Genomic DNA, 18,158 nt, shown 5'->3' on the forward strand with positions numbered 1-18,158 from the left:
CATCCCTGGCACAAAACAGAGCCCACATAACTTGCCCAATGAAGAGTTGGAGCTGTGACTGGAACCTGCAGGGTCTGGCCCCAAAGTCTGCCCTCTCCCTCTGCCCCATGATGTCCGGGCTGAGGATGAGATCTGTCTTCTCGCCATCTCCCCTGCCACCAGCTTCTCCTCTCCACACTTTCCCCTTCCTAGCAAGTCTTGCCTATCAAACCAGAATGATCTTTTAAAAACACAAATCTTACCCTGTCTCCTCTCCATTAAGCCCCTCCTTCAGTGGCTTCCCTCTGCCCTCAGAACAGCATTGAAACTTCCTCTCCCGGCCCTTCAGGATCTGACTCCTGCTGCCTCTTCAGCCCTAATTCCCCCACTTGTTCTCCCAGCTGCATCCCAGGGTCCGGTTTGCTGCCCCACCTGATCAAGTTGGGATGGGTGTGGGCTCTAGGAACACCTGGATCACAGGCTCCGACACCATCAGGATATTCTCTCTCTGTTGCTCCCTGCCTATCAGCAATTTCTTTCCAACCAGCTCTTTTAAGAAGCAGATATACCGTGCACTGCCCAGTATCCTGATAGCTCCCAATTAGATAAGATACAAAGGTTCTTCCATTCCAATTCCAATAGAGAGATTCTCGGGGAGGACTTGGATTGGTCCATCTTGGGTGATCAGGAAGGACGTATTAGAATCATATGATGGGATTGGGGGAGCAGTCCCCCACATAAGGGGGTGGACAGCACACACATGGTCACAAAAGGAATCCCTGTTCCCAGGCTGCCACTGCTACACCTTCAGACCATTTCTTAAGCCAGTGTCCTCTCTTCCACACCTTAAACATCCTGTTCCCACTTTCTAGAATGCTTTTCCCTATTTTCTGCCTATAGTGGTCCAGCTTAGGCTTTAAGCCCTCCTCAGAATAGCCCTCCCTGGTTCCCTCTGCTGCCCCAGTATTGCACACTCTTCTGTAATTGAATTCATCCTTTTGCACTGCAGTGATCTGTTCCTGAGCCTTTCTCCCACTGGTCAGTAAGCTTCTTGAGCCAGAGACCACATGGTGGTTATCTCCGTATTCCCAGCCCCTAGCATGGCCCTAATAATACATACTTATTGAAGAAGGAAAGGAGGGAAGGAAGGGAAATAATGACGATGAAGACAATGGTGGTACAATGTGGTTGACTGCTGACCTATAGTAGGCGCTCAATAAATGTTGAGCCCTCGAATAATCGCCACTGCCATTTTCACCACCATTACTGCCACCTCCACCACCAGGACTACCCCTCTCATTTTCAGGGCCCAGCCAGGAATACAAATGGAGCCTATTTATCATATCCTAAATATTTAAAAGCTATAAATCAAACTAACAAACCATTAAATAAATATGTTCTATCTTCCTACCTTGACAAACATATTTTCTTAATGACCTGGAAGGCCGAGTTCAAATTTTAAAATTTCTGACTTCTCTGAATTCTTTGCCAGAGCATGGAAGCACAGGAAGCCCAGCCCTCTGGCTTCTAGCTCCTGGCCCAACTCTCTTCTCATTCCAGCTCTGTCCTGAACTATGAGGGGCCTCATACACACATAGACTAGGTGGAGATACCCTAGTCTACATGTCTTTGGTGGTTTTAAAACACGTCTAGAAATGCTTTTATACTCCTCTCATTGAGAGGTGTGGCCCATGTGCCCTCCCCTTAAGTCTGGGTGGGCTGTGACTCATTTGTAACCCAATAGATTATGCTGCATGGCTTCCAAGGCTAGGCCAGAAAAGGCAACGCAGCTGCTTCTCTGTTTACTGAGATACTTGCTCCAAATAAGATATTCAAGTGCTCTGAGGCTGCCATACTGTGAGGAAGCCCAGAGCACATGGGGAGCCTATAAATGGATGCTCCAGTCAACAGCCACAACTGGCCTCCCAGCCAACTACCAGCATCAACCATCAGATATACAGATAAAGACCCCTCCAGATGATTCTAGCCCCCAGTTACTGAGTCTCCCCAGCTGATGTCCCAGACATTATGGAGCTGAGACACACCATTCCCATTGTGCCCTGTCTAAGTTCCTGACTCACAGAATTCATAAGCATTAAAAAATAGTTATTTTACAAATAATTCTTAAGTTTGTACTGAAACACAAAATACCCCAAATAGCCAAAACAAGTTTGAGAAAGAAGAACAAACCTAGAGGTATCATGCTTCCTAATTTCAGACTATACTACAAAGCTACAGTAATCAAAACAATATGGTACTGGCACAAAAACAGACACATAGATCAATGGAACAGAATAGACAGCCCCAAAATAAACCCACACTTATCTGGGCAATTAACCTACATCAAAGGAGGCAAGAATATACAATGAGGAAAAGACATCCTCTTCAATAATGGTGCTGGGAAAGCTGGACAGCTACATGCAAAAGAATCAAGCTGGACTACTTTTTCACACCATATGCAAAAATAAACTAAAAATGGATTAAAGACTGAAGTGTAAGACCTAAAATTATAAAACTCCTAGAAAACATAGGCAGTATGCTCTATGACATCGGTCTTAGCAGTATTTTTTTGGATATGTCTCCTCAGGCAAGGAAAACAAAAGCAAAAATAAACATATGGGACTACGTCAAACTAAAAAGCTTTGGCACAGCAAAGGAATTTATCAACAAAATGAAATGGCAGCATAAGTGAATGGAAGAAGATATTTGCAAATGATACATCTGATAAGGGGTTAATATCCAAAATATACAAACAACTCATACAACTCAACATCAAAAAACCAACAACCCAATTAAAAAATGGGCAGAGGATCTGAATAGTCATCTTTTCCAAAGAAGATATACACATGGCCAGCAGACACATGAAAAGATGCTCAGCATCACTAATCATGAGGGAAATGCAAATCAAGACCAGAATAAGATATCACTTCACAACTGTCAGAATGGCTATTATCAAAAAGACAACAAACAATAAGTGTTGGCAAGGATGTGGAGAAAGTGAACCCTTGTGCACTGTTGGTGGGACTGTAAATTGGTGCAGTCACTATGCAAAACATTATGGAGTTTCCTCAAAAAATTAAAACTAGAACTACCATATGAACGCCCAATTCCACTTCTAGGTATTATATTTATCCAAAGAAACAAAAATACTAATTTAAAAAGATATATGTACACCAATGCAGCATTATTTATAATAGCCAAGATATAGAAGCAGCCTAAGTGTCCATCAACATATGAATGGATAAAGATGTGATATATATATATATATATATATATGAATATATATATATATATATATATGAATATTTCTCAGCCATGAAAAAGAATGAAATCTTGCCATTTCTGACACATGAATGGACTTAGAAGGTATTATACTAAGTGAAATAAGTCAGAGAAAGATAAATACCGCATGATCTCATTTATATGCGGATTCTAAAAAAACAAACAAAACAAAAACAGACTCATAGATACAGGGACCAAATGGGTGGTTGCCAGAAGGGAGGGAAGTGGGTGGTGGGCAAAACAGGTTTAGAGTATTAAGAGGTACAAACCTCTAGTTATATCATAAATGATATTTATTTATTATGTAATATACAGCATAAGGAATACAGTCCAAATACTGTAATAATTTTATATGAGGACAGACGGTTACTAGACTTATCATGGTAAACATTTCATAATGTATGCAAATGTCAAATCATTATGTAGTATACCTGAAACTAACATAATATTATACATCAACTATATTTCAATAAAAGATATTTAAAATTCCCTCCCAAAATAGTTGTCTTAAGACTTTAAGTTGTCTTAAGCTAAGTTTTGGAGTAATCTGTTATGTAGCAATAATAACTAGAAAAATGTCCAAGTCTCATTCAAACCCTCCCCCCCTCCCCAGGCAAACTACCCCTCAGGCTTAGAGAACAGACCTAGGGAAGAGGACTGCACAGTCCTGGAGGCAGACTCAGGCTGTTTGGGCAGAGAATACCAGGGCCCTGGGTTCCCTGGTCTAAAAGGGGGGGGGGGCACACATCCTTTTGATCCCACAGACTCCTTGTGCTATATGAGTAGGGGTGCAGCTGAAAGGGGGTCAGACTGGGGCCCTCTAGAGGGTGTGGCCCAGGATGGGGTCCCCCTTGCCTGGGTCTAAGGGTTGTCCTGCCCTCCACCATCACCACCACCACTACTGTCACCACCCCTTACTACCAGCACCAGTGATGCAATAGTCCTCTATGTCCCAGTGTACCCTCAAAAAGATCCCAGTCTGGTGAGGGAGAAAGACATAAACATGACAACTGAGAGTGACAAGCACTCTGACAGAAGAAAGCACAGGGCGGGGCGGGGGCTGTGTGTGTGTTGTGAGAGACCATGGTGATGAGGAGAGGGGTTTCAGAGAAAGCATCCTGGAAGAGGGGATACCTAAGTAGAGACTTTAAGGAAGCAGCCAGAGAAAGTGGGGAAATCACATTCCAGTCCCAGGAAACAGCATGTTCCGAGGCCTGGAGACAAGTAAGAGTGGTACATTCAGGGAGTGCAAGCAGACCAGCCTGGCAAGACAGTTGGGCTGGGCAGTGGAGGCAGGCGGTATAGGCAGCAGGGAGTGGCGGCAACAGCCTCTAGAGAAAAGCCAGGAGAGGTAGGCAGAGGCCAGCTCTTCCAGGGCCCTCAGAACAGGAATGGTGCTCAGGGAGGATGCCCTCACATGGCTGTCAATGCTGGCACCTATTCTGATTGCCCAGAGCCTATTCCAAATCAGTAATTATTCTGAATATCACCCCTTTTTTCTTTTTTTCTTTTTTTTTTGCCTGGAAGTGCTTTCAGCAAGGAGGTGACTCAATCAGATTTGTGTTTTACAAACATCCCTCAGGCTTCTGTGGGAGAAAAAGCCTTGGAGGGAGCCAAGAATGGAAGCAAAGGCATCCATGAGTAATTTATCACAACTATCATGAGAGAGATGATGGCAGTAGGGGCTAGGGTGTGACAACAGAGATGGAGAGAAGTCGACAGGGTTAAGCACCATTTAGAGGGTAGAATCAAGGGAAGCAAAGGTGAGTGAGACATGGCCTCTACCTTCAGTGAACTCACAGTGTAGCAGAGAAGAAATGGTGTGAACATATATAGCAATTAAACTCAGCTCATTTCTGGGGATTTCCCTGGCGGTCCAGTGGTTAAGACTCCGTGCTTCCATTGCAGGGGCCACGGATTCGATCCCTGGTGGTGGAACTAAAATCCCGCATGCCATGCAGTGCAGCTAAAAAGGAAAAAAATCAGCTCATTTCATCTTCACTATGAATATCAGAGGTAGGTACCAAAATTACTCTTTTGCAAATGAGGAAAAGTGATGTTCTATGGCAGATGCTGTTGGTTGCCCACCTAGTAGCCATTCCCCAACCCCCTCTTTGCTAATAGAACCCCATCTGGATAAGTGCTCAGCATCTGGAGTGAACCATGACTGACTTAAGTCAGCTTTGGCAACCCAACTCTCCTCTGCTGGTTACTGGTCTAGGGCTGAGCCCGTGACCCGATTTCTGGTGGGGTGTGGGGTGGGGGGAGATTTTCCTCTGCATAGTAGAGAGTCACACGAGGAGAGAGCCTTTTTGCTGATGCCCTCCCTTTGCTTCCTGCTTCAAATGCTATCATTTAAGGACATGAGACGTGGAGCTGCAGCAGCCATCTTGTGACCATGAGGCCAAGGATTATGGAAGCCAGAAATGCTAAGGAAGGCTGTAGAGAACAGAATCCTCAATGACACCGATGACCCACACTGAGCCAATCTGGGGATCACCTACATTATTTTTTTTTTTTTGCTAAGAAAACAACATATATCCTCATAGCTTAGGCCACTGTAGCAGTACTGCCAATGACCCTCTCATCTCTTTAATATTGTCATAGACGCTGGCTTCCAATGTGCTTTCACTCCCAACAGCCAGCATTGGCTTCTCCTTGTCAGAAGACCACCCTCAGGCTGCTGGAGCCCACTTTGCCTGTGAGTGTGGGAATCTACACCCCCACCCACTCAAAGGTGCCCCTTAACCAATGATGGAATAGTATGGAGGTGTCAGTCCTCCAGCTGCCTTGAACTGATCTGTATAGCTCTGAGGAGTTATCTGTACTATCCCCAGAGCTCCTTTGCAAGATGGAGCCAAAATTCCCCCTTGGGGAACTTGGCTTGATATAATACTTGCCCTCCTGGCCCCACTTCTATACTTCCCTACTACTGGTTTGTCTTGGAAATAGTTCCTAATACATCGCTTTCATATGACTCCTTGTCTCAAGTTCTGCTTCTAGGAATTCCAACCTAAGACAGTGACCACTGGTCAGGTTTCTGTACTTGCAGCCTAAAGCATCCTAACAGACATAACCCAGCAAGGTGAAGGTCTCATAGCAAGTTTGCTCAAGTCTAGGTTTCCTGCTTGCAAATTCTACTTTTTTAATGCACTAATTAATAAGCTGATGATTAAAAACTTAATTTTGTAAAGTGCTATACTCTAAGCATAATAACAATGGCAACTAATTACAACCATTTACTGAGCATCTCCCATGAGCCTGGGAACGGGCTAAGGCTTTACCTTGGTGACCTCATTTAATCTTTACCAGAACGCTATAAAGTGGATACTATCAGTTTTCTAGGCTGAGTAACAAACTACCACAAATTTAGCAGCTTAAAACACATTTATTATGTGCAGGGCACTGGGCAAAATAGGTGAGAGGGATTAAGAGATACAAAGTTCCAGTTATAAATAAGTTGCAGGGACATAATCTACAGCATAAGGAATATAGTCAATAATACTGTAATAATTTTGTGTGGTGGAAGATGGTTACTTGACTTGTCACGGTGATCACTTTATGATGTATTTGATTGTCAGATCACTATGCTGTACCCCTGAAACTAACATAATACTGTACATCAACTATACTTTAAAAAATACATTTATTATCTCACAGTTTATATAGGTCAGAAGTCTGGATGCAGTTTAGCTGGGTTCTCTGCTTTATGGTGTCACCAGTCTGCAATCCCATGTCAGTAGGAGCTGTGGTCTCATCAAAGACTCGACTGGGGGAAAGATCCACTACAAAGCATTCTCAGGTTATTGGCAAAATTCAGCTCCTTGTGGTTATAGGACTGAGGTCCCTGTTTTCTTGCTGGCTGTCAGCCAGGGGCCACTCTCAGTTCCTAGAGACCACCACATGCCCTTTTCATGGGCCCTCTCACAACATAACAACTCACTTCTCAAAAGCCAGGAACAGAGAGTCTCTGACTCCAGGCCCTCTCACAACATAACAATTTACTTCTCAAAAGCCAGGAACAGAGAGTCTCTGACTCCAGGGAGGGTCTGGTACCTCTTTTAGGAACTTTTACTTGATTAAATCAGGCCCAGACAGAATAGTCTTCCTTTTAAGTAACTCAAAATCAACTGACTTGGGACCTTAATCACATCTGCAAAATCCCTTCACCTCTGTCTACTCCACAGGCCAGAAGCAAATCACAGGTTCCACTCACACTCAAAGAGAGGGATTATACATGGTGTGAAATCATGGGGGCCACCCTATGATCTATCCACTACACGAATATTATCCAAATTGTATAGTTGTGGAAACTGAGGCAAAGAGGGATTCTAGGAATCTTAACCAAAGTCATACTGCCAATGAGTGGAGGTGGAATGTGGTTTCAAACCCATGCACTCTAGTTCAGAACTCACAGTCTTAACCATGACACTGCAGTGACTGCCCCAAGCACTTTCCCTTTCCCTATGTCCCTGAATCCCCTCAATAATCACAAGGAGGAAATAGAGTCTCAGAGAGGTTAAGGAACTTGCCCAAGGTCACACGGTGGTACAGTCATGGCAACAAACCAGGTTTATCAAACTCCCAAACCCAAGATCTTAACCAGTGTAGATGATAGGTAGTGCTTTAACAGAGGACTAAAGAATGCTGGAATAGTTCATAGGAGACTGAGGCAGGGGTGGGGTGGGGCAGGGCAGGAATGGAGGAGGTAGCCCTTCAACAGGGTAATAAAGAAATAACAGAATTTATCTGTTTGAAGATGGGGGAGGTGGGAGAAGGAAGAAGTGTTATGTCCAACTGGGACGAAGGCAAGGAAGCAGTAAAGCACAGCTGTTTGGGACAGGGTGGGGTTGGAGGGTTGTTTCGGACCAAGATGGGGGACTGTGAGAAAGGAGGCTGGAGATGGGGCCAGGACCCAATTTGGAACATTAGGCTGAGGAGTCAGAGTTTTATTTTGAAGGCAATTAGGATTTACAGAAGGGTGTTGAGCAGCAGCAGCCGTGCACAAAAATGCCTTTAGAGAGGTTGGTTAATGGCAGTGTGTGGGAGAGGGGACTGTTTAGAGTTTTCTTGCCCCTAATAGCCTTTTCCACAAAAGGGCACCTTTAGTCCTCCCAAAGCCCAAAAAGGGAGGGTGGATGAGCGAGGCTGTGCCATTTTATGGGCAAGGACACTGAGGTCTATTGAAGGACATGCTGCTCTATGAGAGGAATGAGACTCAGTAGTGGGGCCCAATGTCCCACTTCAGGCACAGCGCCGGGGAAACGGGGCCCAAGGATTATATTTTTTTCCCTACAGACTATGGCTCATTCATCCTCTGCACATCCCAAGTTCACCCACGAGAATCAACATGGGGATCGTTTGAAATGTGGATTCTGGGACCTAAGGCCATAGGTTGTGATTCAGCAGGTGTGGAGTAGGGCCAGGTTTTGGTATTTTAAACAAGCATCCCAGGTGGACCCAAAGGTCCTGGCTACCCTTTATGACACCCTCAAGAGTATAAGAGTCTGGGACTTCCCTGGTGTTGCAGTGGATAAGACTCTGCGCTCCCAATGCAGGGGGCCCGGGTTCGATACCTGGTCAGGGAACTAAATCCCACATGCATGCCACAACTAAGAGTTCACATGCTGCAACTGAGGAGCCGGCCTGCCGCAACTAAGCCCCAGCACGACCAAATAAATAAATATTTTTTTAAAAAGAGTATAAAGAGTCAAAACCTAAGATAGAAGAACGCTGCCCATGATGGGGCCTTCCCCCTCTAGGCCCCCTCCTCCCATTCCTCTGCCTCAGCCCGTCATATCCGACCTCATCACAGGCCACTGCCTCAAGTCCCAACCCTTCAACCCCTCCTTTACAGGGCAGTCCAAGTGAACTTTCCAAAGAGCCAATCTGACCTCCTCACCCCTCAAACTCCTTCCACACAAATTAAAGTCCTTATCTCCCCGGCCCACCCCTGGAGGATGCAACACACCAGCCTTTTGCGGCCCTGTTCCCACTGCCTGGGCTGCCCTGGTGTTTCCGTTCCCCTGGTGAACACCTCGACTTGCTTATAGCAAGACGCAGCCTTCTCTCCCCTAAGAAGGGTTTTTGATGTCTTGCCCCAAGGCTCGCCCGCCTATTTTCTGATGTAAACCCTCCCAGCCACACGTTAAGAGCTGGCTGACCAGGTGAGTGCTATTATTAATGAGAAACTGAGGCTCAGAGCGCCAAGCGTACCCCGGGTCCCTTGGCTGTAAAAGACGAGATTCGAACTCGAGGCGGCGGCCTGGGAAGGCTCCACTTCTCGCGGCTGCCAGCAGGGGTACGCGGAGCCCGGGGGATCCGGGAGGCGGGAGGCGGGGGCGCTGGAAGAACTGGGGCTTTGATTCCCATCTGCCGGCGCAGACCCAGACACTAATTAAAATCGCCTGGGCCACGGGGGCGGCGGGGCGGGCACAAAGCCGGCTTTGACCGGGCGGCGGCGGCGCTGGCGGGCGCGGGTCCTCGCCGCACAGGGGCCGCTTGTGGGACGTGTTTGTTTTTGCTCGTAAAACGCGGCAGCCGAGTGGTGCCCCGGCGGCAAGGGGGGGCCCGCAGCCGGGAGAGGGCCCCTGAGGCCACGACCGACCGCCCCCGCCCGGCCTGTTTCGAGATCGACGGCCCTTGACCCGCACCCCACTCTGGGGGCCACCTTGGACCAGTCCCTTCCCTCTCGGAGCCTCAGTGTCCCCATGTATTTATTACGTGGTAATGATGGTAACCGAGTAGTATCACTAAGAATTAATATTTATTGAGCGCTTACTGTATTCCAGGCCCTGGGCTAAAGCCCTTCCCACTTCATTTTATTTCTCCTAACTCTGTTAATAGCCCCATTTTACAGATGGAGCCCAGAGAGGTTGAGTGCCTTGCCCAAGGTCACAAAACTCTAAATGAAAGAGCCAGGCCTGGAATCCAACACTGGGACTCCAGAAGCTAGATGAGGCTGCCTCCCAGCAGAGAGACCAGGGCTAGGGCCAGTTGGGAGTGTCACAGGGAGGTGGGTTTCAGCAGGAAGAATCTTCCTGGTCAGAACCTGCTCACTGCCTGTCAAGCTGCCTGTCAGAGTGAGCTCCCCAGAGCTGGGGTATTCAAGTAAAGCCCTAAACAGGAACAGTGTGGCTCTCTGAGGTCCCTTCCTGGCCGGGTCTCTAGGATCCCCTGCGTATGCACCAGTGGAACTGCCCTGCTGGGGAGGCACCTCCCATCCTGGGCTGTACTGGGTGGTGGGGTGGGATGGGGTCGTGTGTGTGCCTGCAGGGGTGCAGGTCTGTGTGGGTCGGTGGGGACCAGGGAAAGGAGACCAGAGCCTCCTCCTTGGGAGCCCCTGTGTTTGGAAGGATCCCCTGGCTGCTCAGGTCATAGAGTCACTGAACCGTAGGCTTACGCTCTGGGCCTTTACACTGGGGGCTCCTGTGATGAGAACTTGCTCCCACCATGTGGATGTCCCTTCCACCCACTTTTCACCTGACTTCTACTCATCCTGCAGTTGTCAGCGCTAAGCATGTTGTAGTCTCAGCACCCACAGCTTCTCCTTCGGTAACGTCCTGCCCCACGCCCTGACCCTGACCCCAATTTGGGGAGCTCCCTGTGGGGAGCGCTGTCCCCTCCAACCACAGTGGTAGTGATGTGCCCAGGCTCGCTGCCTCCCCTGCCAGACTGGCGCCCCTGAGGATGGCACTGTATGGACCTTGCTCACCTCTCTGCCCCCAGTCCCCTCCCTTCATGAACTGACCCTGGGAAGATACCCTGATTGAGTAGTATTTCCTCTGGTGCCTCAGGATCAGGGCTCAGCCTAGGCCAGAACAGGCTCAGTGAAGACCTGGCAGGGGACTTAGGGTGAGGGTGGATGCCATCACAGAGATGCAAAGCCTGGTGGGAGCCTGAGTTCCCCACCTGGGGTGGGGGGTGGTGACAGGCCAGGCAACTGACAATTTCCATCCAGTGACATGAGCGCTGAAGGAGGGGTCCTGTGTCTGGGGACCTCCCCCTCTGAGACTGGGCCTCTAACAACCTGAGCTGTAAACCTCTCCACCTCCCTTCGCCCCACGTCCACCCCCCATTTGCCATGTGTCTGCAGATGGATGGCTGGGGAGGGCTCCGACCTGAATGGGAGTCCCCCACGGATGGATCCCAGGCACCTGTGAGGAGAAGGACACTAACGAAGAGGAGGAGAAGAACAAGGAGGGAGGGAGGGTTTCTCAAAGACTATTTCCCTCCCTAAACCCTGGGAGCCAGAGCTTGGACAGAGACACTATTAACACGGAATTTGAAAACATGGCTTCTAAAAATAGCTCCAGCTGGCAAGGCCCACCTGGCACAGGCTGCACCTTTGCGGCTGCTGGCCCACTCCCCTGAGAGCGCCGCCTTGGTCTGTCAGCGAGCATGTCCCTCTGCCCTCCCCGCATCGGTCGTGAGGGCGGCCACAGCCCTGGGTCCAGCCCAAGGGAGGAGATGAGACTTGTCCCAATCTGATGGGGGAGCGGGATGTACGGCCTGAGGGGAAAGACAGTCTTGCCTATTAGGTGGTTGGAGGGGCTCCCCAGATCAGAGTAGAGGTCAGGGATGAGGGGGCGAGGGGGGTAGAACACATCTGTACAAAGAGACCAAAGTGGTGTTTAAACTCCTGCAAAAGAAAACAGCCCAATCAGAGTAAAAAATACCAAGATGAAGGAAGAAAACAGGAGGGGAGGAGTGCGGGGCCAGAGGAGTGTTGGTTCATGGATCCAGATGGGGGTGAGGACGCGGTCACCTCCCAGCAAATCCTTGGGCCCTCAGAACCGAGAAGCAGCCTGAGAGCTCCTCTTGTCCGACTCCTTCATTGAGCAAAGGAGAAAACTGAGGCCCAGATTGGTAGTCTGACTGGCCCTGGGTTCCTCAGCAAGCCAGTGGCAAGACTGGGTCTGCTGGCCCGATGCCCTTTCCAACAGGCCCCTGGCCTCCCTTTCTGCTGGCTGATGGAATGACCATCGTTAATAATGAGTCTCAACATGCTCCTTTTCCATCACTGGCTTATTTAGAAAAGGTTTACTGAGCACGTGTTGCATGCCAGACACTGGGTTCACAAAGGTGAACTGGACAGGCAGGCCCCTGCTTTCTGGTAAGTTCCATTACAGTCTAGCTGCAAGATCTGCTCAGGTGTGCACAGAGCTCTGCTGTGTTCAAGGTGCTTTCATGTGAACTCACAAAACAGAACACATATTGTATTTCCCAAGTGACTTGAGGAAACCGAGGCTCGGGACAGTTAATAACTTGTCCGAGGTCATGCAGTAAAGTTGGGACTGGAGCCTCCCCATGTTACCTCAGGAGGCCTTGGGTTCCTTCTAAATCAGTGGGGACAGCCGGTAGGAGGCATCACTTGCCTCTGGAAGCCTTCTGTTCTGGCTGTCCCCATGGATGAGAGCTAAGAGTGCACTGGGATGTCCCATGACCAGAAACACCAGATTGCCCTTAGTGACCTTGCTTTTGGTTGGATTCAGTGGCATCTCCTGGACACATTACATAGGTAGATCCTGGCTCTCATAGAGTCCAGGCAAAGCCTGGCCTCTCCCTACTATGGTGGCTTCTCCCTGCTCTCTCTAACCCTCCCATGAATCAATCAGACCAGATGCAAATGCCATTTCCTGAAATGGGAAAGTAAAGCCAGAGCTGTTATCTTCCTGGCCCTCACACAGGCCCCATTCAGGGTCTAGAGCAGGAAGGGCTGGTGGTCAGCAACACAAAGTCATGTGACCTCCCTCGAGGGGGCCTGACTGTGCTGGCTCCCTCACAGCAGCCCCTGGGCATTGCCCCCTGTGGTCTCTAGAGCCCCAGGACCCCCCCACTGGGGTGGGGTCTGTGTACCATTTCTTCCTCTTCTTTTTTTTAACATCTTTAGTGGAGTATAATTGCTTTACAATGTCGTGTTAGTTTCTGCTGTATGACAAAGTGAATCAGCTACATATACATATACATATATCCCCATATCTCCTCCCTCTTGCATCTCCCTCCCTCCCACCCTCCCTATCCCACCCCTCTAGGTGGTCACAAAGCACGGAGCTGATCTCCCTGTGCTATGCGGCTGCTTCCCACTAGCCATCGATTTTACATTTGGTAGTGTAGATATGTCCATGCCACTCTCTCACTCTGTCCCAGCTTACCCTTCCCCCTCCCTCTTCCTCTTTTGACGTCACAGTGAATTCTACTCTGCAAAGGACTCATTCCAGGTGGGCTTATCTGGGGCCTGTGCATTCACTCCAGCCATTCCCCCACACCCACAGGCGTGCCTCACCACATCTATACCTCCCCACTTGCAGCCTAGAACTTTCCAGAACACCATGATGTAACACTTGCCTTGAGTCCCCAGCTATCACACACCTGGTGGGCTGACAGGGCTCTGACTGTGAACCCAGGGAGTCACTGGCTGTTTCACTCCGCTCACGCTCCGAGATTCATCTGCAATAGAGAGGCAGCTCCTGCCTCAGAGAGCCTGCTACCTGCATAGCCCCTGCTGATGAAAATGGCTACTGTGGACACATAAATTGCCAGGTTTGAGTTATATGCCCCTTCTACCCTAGCCACACCTCAGGCTAAAAAAAACCCATCCCTAAACTGGACCTCAGAGAGATTAGTGTTCTTTGAGGTGCCCTGGCCTGGGAATCCTGCCCCCTAGGGGCACTCCAGGATAAGTAGAGGCAAAGCCAGTCTTAAGGCAGTAAAGATGTTCACAGCCTTACCTGTCCAGCATTTTCTTCTGGTGAAACAGCTACCCCGTGTCCTTTCAAGGAAGCACTGCTGGGCAGGTGTTTGCCCAGGGAAGGCCACTGATCCATCCAGAGGTGAGGAGAACATCAGCTTACGGGTTCCCTGGGCCCCAAGGTGGTGTCTGGGAAGGGTTGGAAAGTGAGGGGATTAGCTCACCAGTGGTGAATAGCTCGGCCTGTCTGAATGCACCCTCCAGGGGTCTGGACTGGGCTGGTCAGAGCAGTGGCAGGTGAGAGTGGAGAGGGCGGAGGGCTGCCTTGGTGTCTGAGCTCTTCCCACTTCCAGACCATGTATGCCCACCCCACGCCCAGAAATGGATTCCTAAGATGGCTTGAGAGAGCCTGTGTTCCTTGCAACCAAAATGCTTGTTTAGCTAACAGATTCTGTCATTTAGGGGGTTTAAATGGGAGGCCCAGAGAACAGGCAGGAAAGAGAAGCAGAGGCTGAGAGAGGCTGGGTCATGGAACCAGGAGAAGCTAAGGTGGGAGCTGAGGCTGCACCTCAGCTCGAGGGGCTGCTCGGCCAGCAGAGCTGCAGTTTAGACGCCGATATCAAAAAGGCCATTCCTCCCAAGAAGTCCTGTGCTCCCTCGCCATCCCCCCGTGTACCCACAATAATCAGTGACTCTGTATTCTTGCAACCTGACCAACCCAAACATAGCCCTGGACTCCTGCACCAACCCTCAGTCTGGAAGGGAGAAGCAAGCCCCAACTATGGCATTAACTGCCAGATGATCCAGATAAGTCACTCAGCCTCTCCCAAGCTCAATTTTCCCATCTGGAAATTGGGGCGACCAATCCCAGTTTCTCCATATCCTCCCACAAAACATGATGTTGGCACGGGGCGGGGTTGTGCGAATAAAATGAGATCACAAGTTGGAAACCACAGGGAGACTCAGCATCCAATTACACGTGATTCATTGTTTATGACCTCACCCGCGTGAAAACACCAAATGGCAAATCCTTGCCTTCTTCCCTCTCTCAGGTTAGCAGATTCTTCAGTCATTTGGTCAGTGGGTACAGAAAAAAAAAAAAAAACCCTTGGGTACCTGGCACCATTTGGGTCTGAGGGGGCACAAGAGAAAAAGACCCCAGCACAGCCCTCCAAGAGCTCATAGTCTGTCCGGGAAGATGGGATTCACACAGAACATAAGCACCACCGTTTTGGGGAGCACCTACTCTATGCCGGCACTGCGCGGTGTGCTCTATACATGATTTTCACGGAATAAATCAACCCCCTCACGTGGCTGGTATTATCCTCAGTCCACAGATGAGAAATTGAGATTCCGGAAGGCCGCTGGGAGGCTTGTCCCATGTCGTACTGTTAGTGGCAGAGAAACTGGGCTGAGCCCAGTAGAAGCTGCCTCTGAGTGTGTGGTCTTTGCAGCATCCCTGGCTGCCTGTGGATGTTATCGAGAGCGGTCTGGATGCAGCAGGAGGGGCTGCCCCCTGTCACTCCCTGATGTCTGCTCTGGCCGGGCCTTGTACCAGGTAATGGTATCCAGAGCAGAATCTTGAGCTATTCGCCCTGAAGAGCATGTGGTGTGGCCAGAACTGCCTTTCAGCTCCGCGTCTCTGGGTGTCCCCTCCCAGGACATCTGCTCCCATGCTGGCACATCTGACCCCTCACAGTAGGAATCGCAGCTCCTGTGTGTGCATGCAGCTAGCTCCTCAGAAAGACTGTGAGCTCTGTGTTTGACAGGTTAGAGAGAACGAATCCCCCTCACCTTTGACCCTCCATGGGGTCAAGCCCTCGGTGGGGAGTGCATAGCAAGGTCCCAGGAATCGGGTGCAGCTCAGGGTCTTGGCAGCAGCACCCAGTGGGAGCCCAGGCCATCTGCAGAAGTCACACAAGTGCCACTTACTGTAGGTAAGTGTGTGTGTGCCAGGCTCTGCGCTGGGTGCTCGCCCTGTACCGTCTTATTTAACCTGCACATTAAATGTTATTGTTATCCAATTTTACAGATCAGGACATGGAGGCTCAGAGACATTTAGTGGCTTGCCCAAGGTCACACAACTAGTAAATGATGGAGCCGGGCCTCCATTCTGTCTCCTGACTCCCTACATCCCACAGCATCCTTTTGGGTAAAGATCAAATTCATCTGGTGTTCAAGACGTTTTGCAGAATGACCTCAAAACCATCAAGCAGACTGGTCTCTCTCCTCACTGTACTCAAGCAGAACTGCTCATTCCCACCAACACACATCTGTGTCTCAGAAAACAAGAAAGAGGGGACACATGAACACAGGAGGAGAGGCCATGTCTCCTTGGGGCTTGTGGGTTTCTTTCTCTCTAACTGCATGCCAGTTGGGGCAGACAGTCAGCGGGAATCAGGTGACGGAACGCCCCAGACTGCACGTTACCCTGGGCAAAGCAGAGTCCCTCTGTGCTCCGGCTTCCTTCCATCTGCAGGGAATGGGCTCTGGATGATATGAGACCCCAGCAGCTCTGACCCTCTTCCCCTGAAGAGGGGAAAGGGCCAGGTCTTGGTCCAGCCCTCTCACACCCCTGCTGCAGGTGCTCCCTCACGCCAGATGGAACAGTGGCAGTGACCAGCACTCCACACCCAACACACAACACACCAGTTCCCTGCAAGCAGGCTTTGAGGAGTGGCCCAGCCCTGGCGGGTGCTACTTAGTAAGAAAGCTTTCAAGAGCACTGGGACAAGAGGCAGGAACCCCCGGTTCTGGTTCTTCTCTGTAGTCCACTCTGCAGAGTGATGTGGGCCGATCAGTTCTCCCCTCTCAGCCTATTTCCTTGGCTGTAAAGTGGGGGGAAGAGGGGATGCTAAATGGCCTCTAAGTGTACTTCCAGTCCTGATAATCAAGGAGTTAGCTGAAGTGGAGGAATTCCAGGCATCAGCGGGGAAGATGGGAGGGACTTTATAACCCTCGGGCAGCAGGGCTTTCACCAGGAAGCAGAGCTGCTCTGTGCACCTGGGCAGCTGCATAGTCTGGTTGAGCATCACAGTAGAGGAGGGGGAGCGGCCTAGATAAGGAGAGGTGCCAGAGACAGGAGGTAGGAAGACAGAGGAAGGGACTGACAGGAGAAGGCAGTGAGGCTGAGGGGAGAAAACAGAGAGGTCGAGCCCGAGAAGGAGGAGGGAGAGCACAGAGGTCAGACAGGTGGGGAGGGGGTCGCACTGAGCCAGGTCCTCAACTGCACACCTGGGGCAGGAACCACCAAGGGTGGCGTGACATCGCTAGGTCACCAAGAGCCAGACGTGTGGAGGTGGAGCCAGTCCAAAGCCACTTTCTATTTTCCATAAGAAAAAAAAATTAGAACCGCTGACCGAGGGAGGGTTGGGGACCCTCTGATGTTTATTCTGAACTCTTCTGGAACTGAATTGTAAAATCACAGTGACATCAACTAAGTAAAAGCAATATGCATAGAGAAAAGCCTGGAAGGACCTCTTGTCAGGAAAGGAGGGAATACAATGGGAAACAGGTGCACCAGACTTCGATTATATACATGACAGCTTATTTCTCATGCTGGAGGGTGGGTACATGGGTGTCAATAATATTACTCTTATACTTTTTCATATGTAAAGTATTTCACTTTTAAAATCTCCCTGTAAGGAAATTTGCCAAAATCTTAACAGTGGTTCTTTGGGAGTATGGAATTATCATGATTGTTATTATTTTCTTTTTGCTTTTGGTATTTTCCAAATGTTCTACATTGAGCAGATATGGAAAAATAGCTAAACCTTTTAAAATAAATAGATACACTCCCCCTGCCATGACCATAATTTTAATCTTCAGTGGAAACTAAACACAACTATTTCAGCCACCTCATCTTCATGCTCTTTCCCTCGCAGATTCCCAGGCTCAGTAAATCACAAGCGTCCTCTTTCACTCTCCATCTCTGCCCTAAAGCTGATGTTTCTCCAAAGTAAAGCTTCCAGTCCTCTTAGTTCCCCAAGCCCAGTAACCCTCTAAGTTGAGAGGGAAGACATTAGGTTTATAATAAGAAAGATATGCGTTTGAAACTTAGCTTCAGTAGCTTCTGGTTGGTCACTTAACTAAATCTCAGTTCCCTATTTGTAAAATGATGGAAGATTTCCATGAGGATCAAAGGAGATGATATAGGGACTTCCCTGGTAGTCCAGTTGTTGGGACTCCACGCTTTCACTGCCGAGGG

This window comes from Mesoplodon mirus, assembly GCF_964341445.2.
Source record: "Mesoplodon mirus genome assembly, chromosome: 7".
NCBI lineage: Eukaryota > Metazoa > Chordata > Mammalia > Artiodactyla > Ziphiidae > Mesoplodon > Mesoplodon mirus.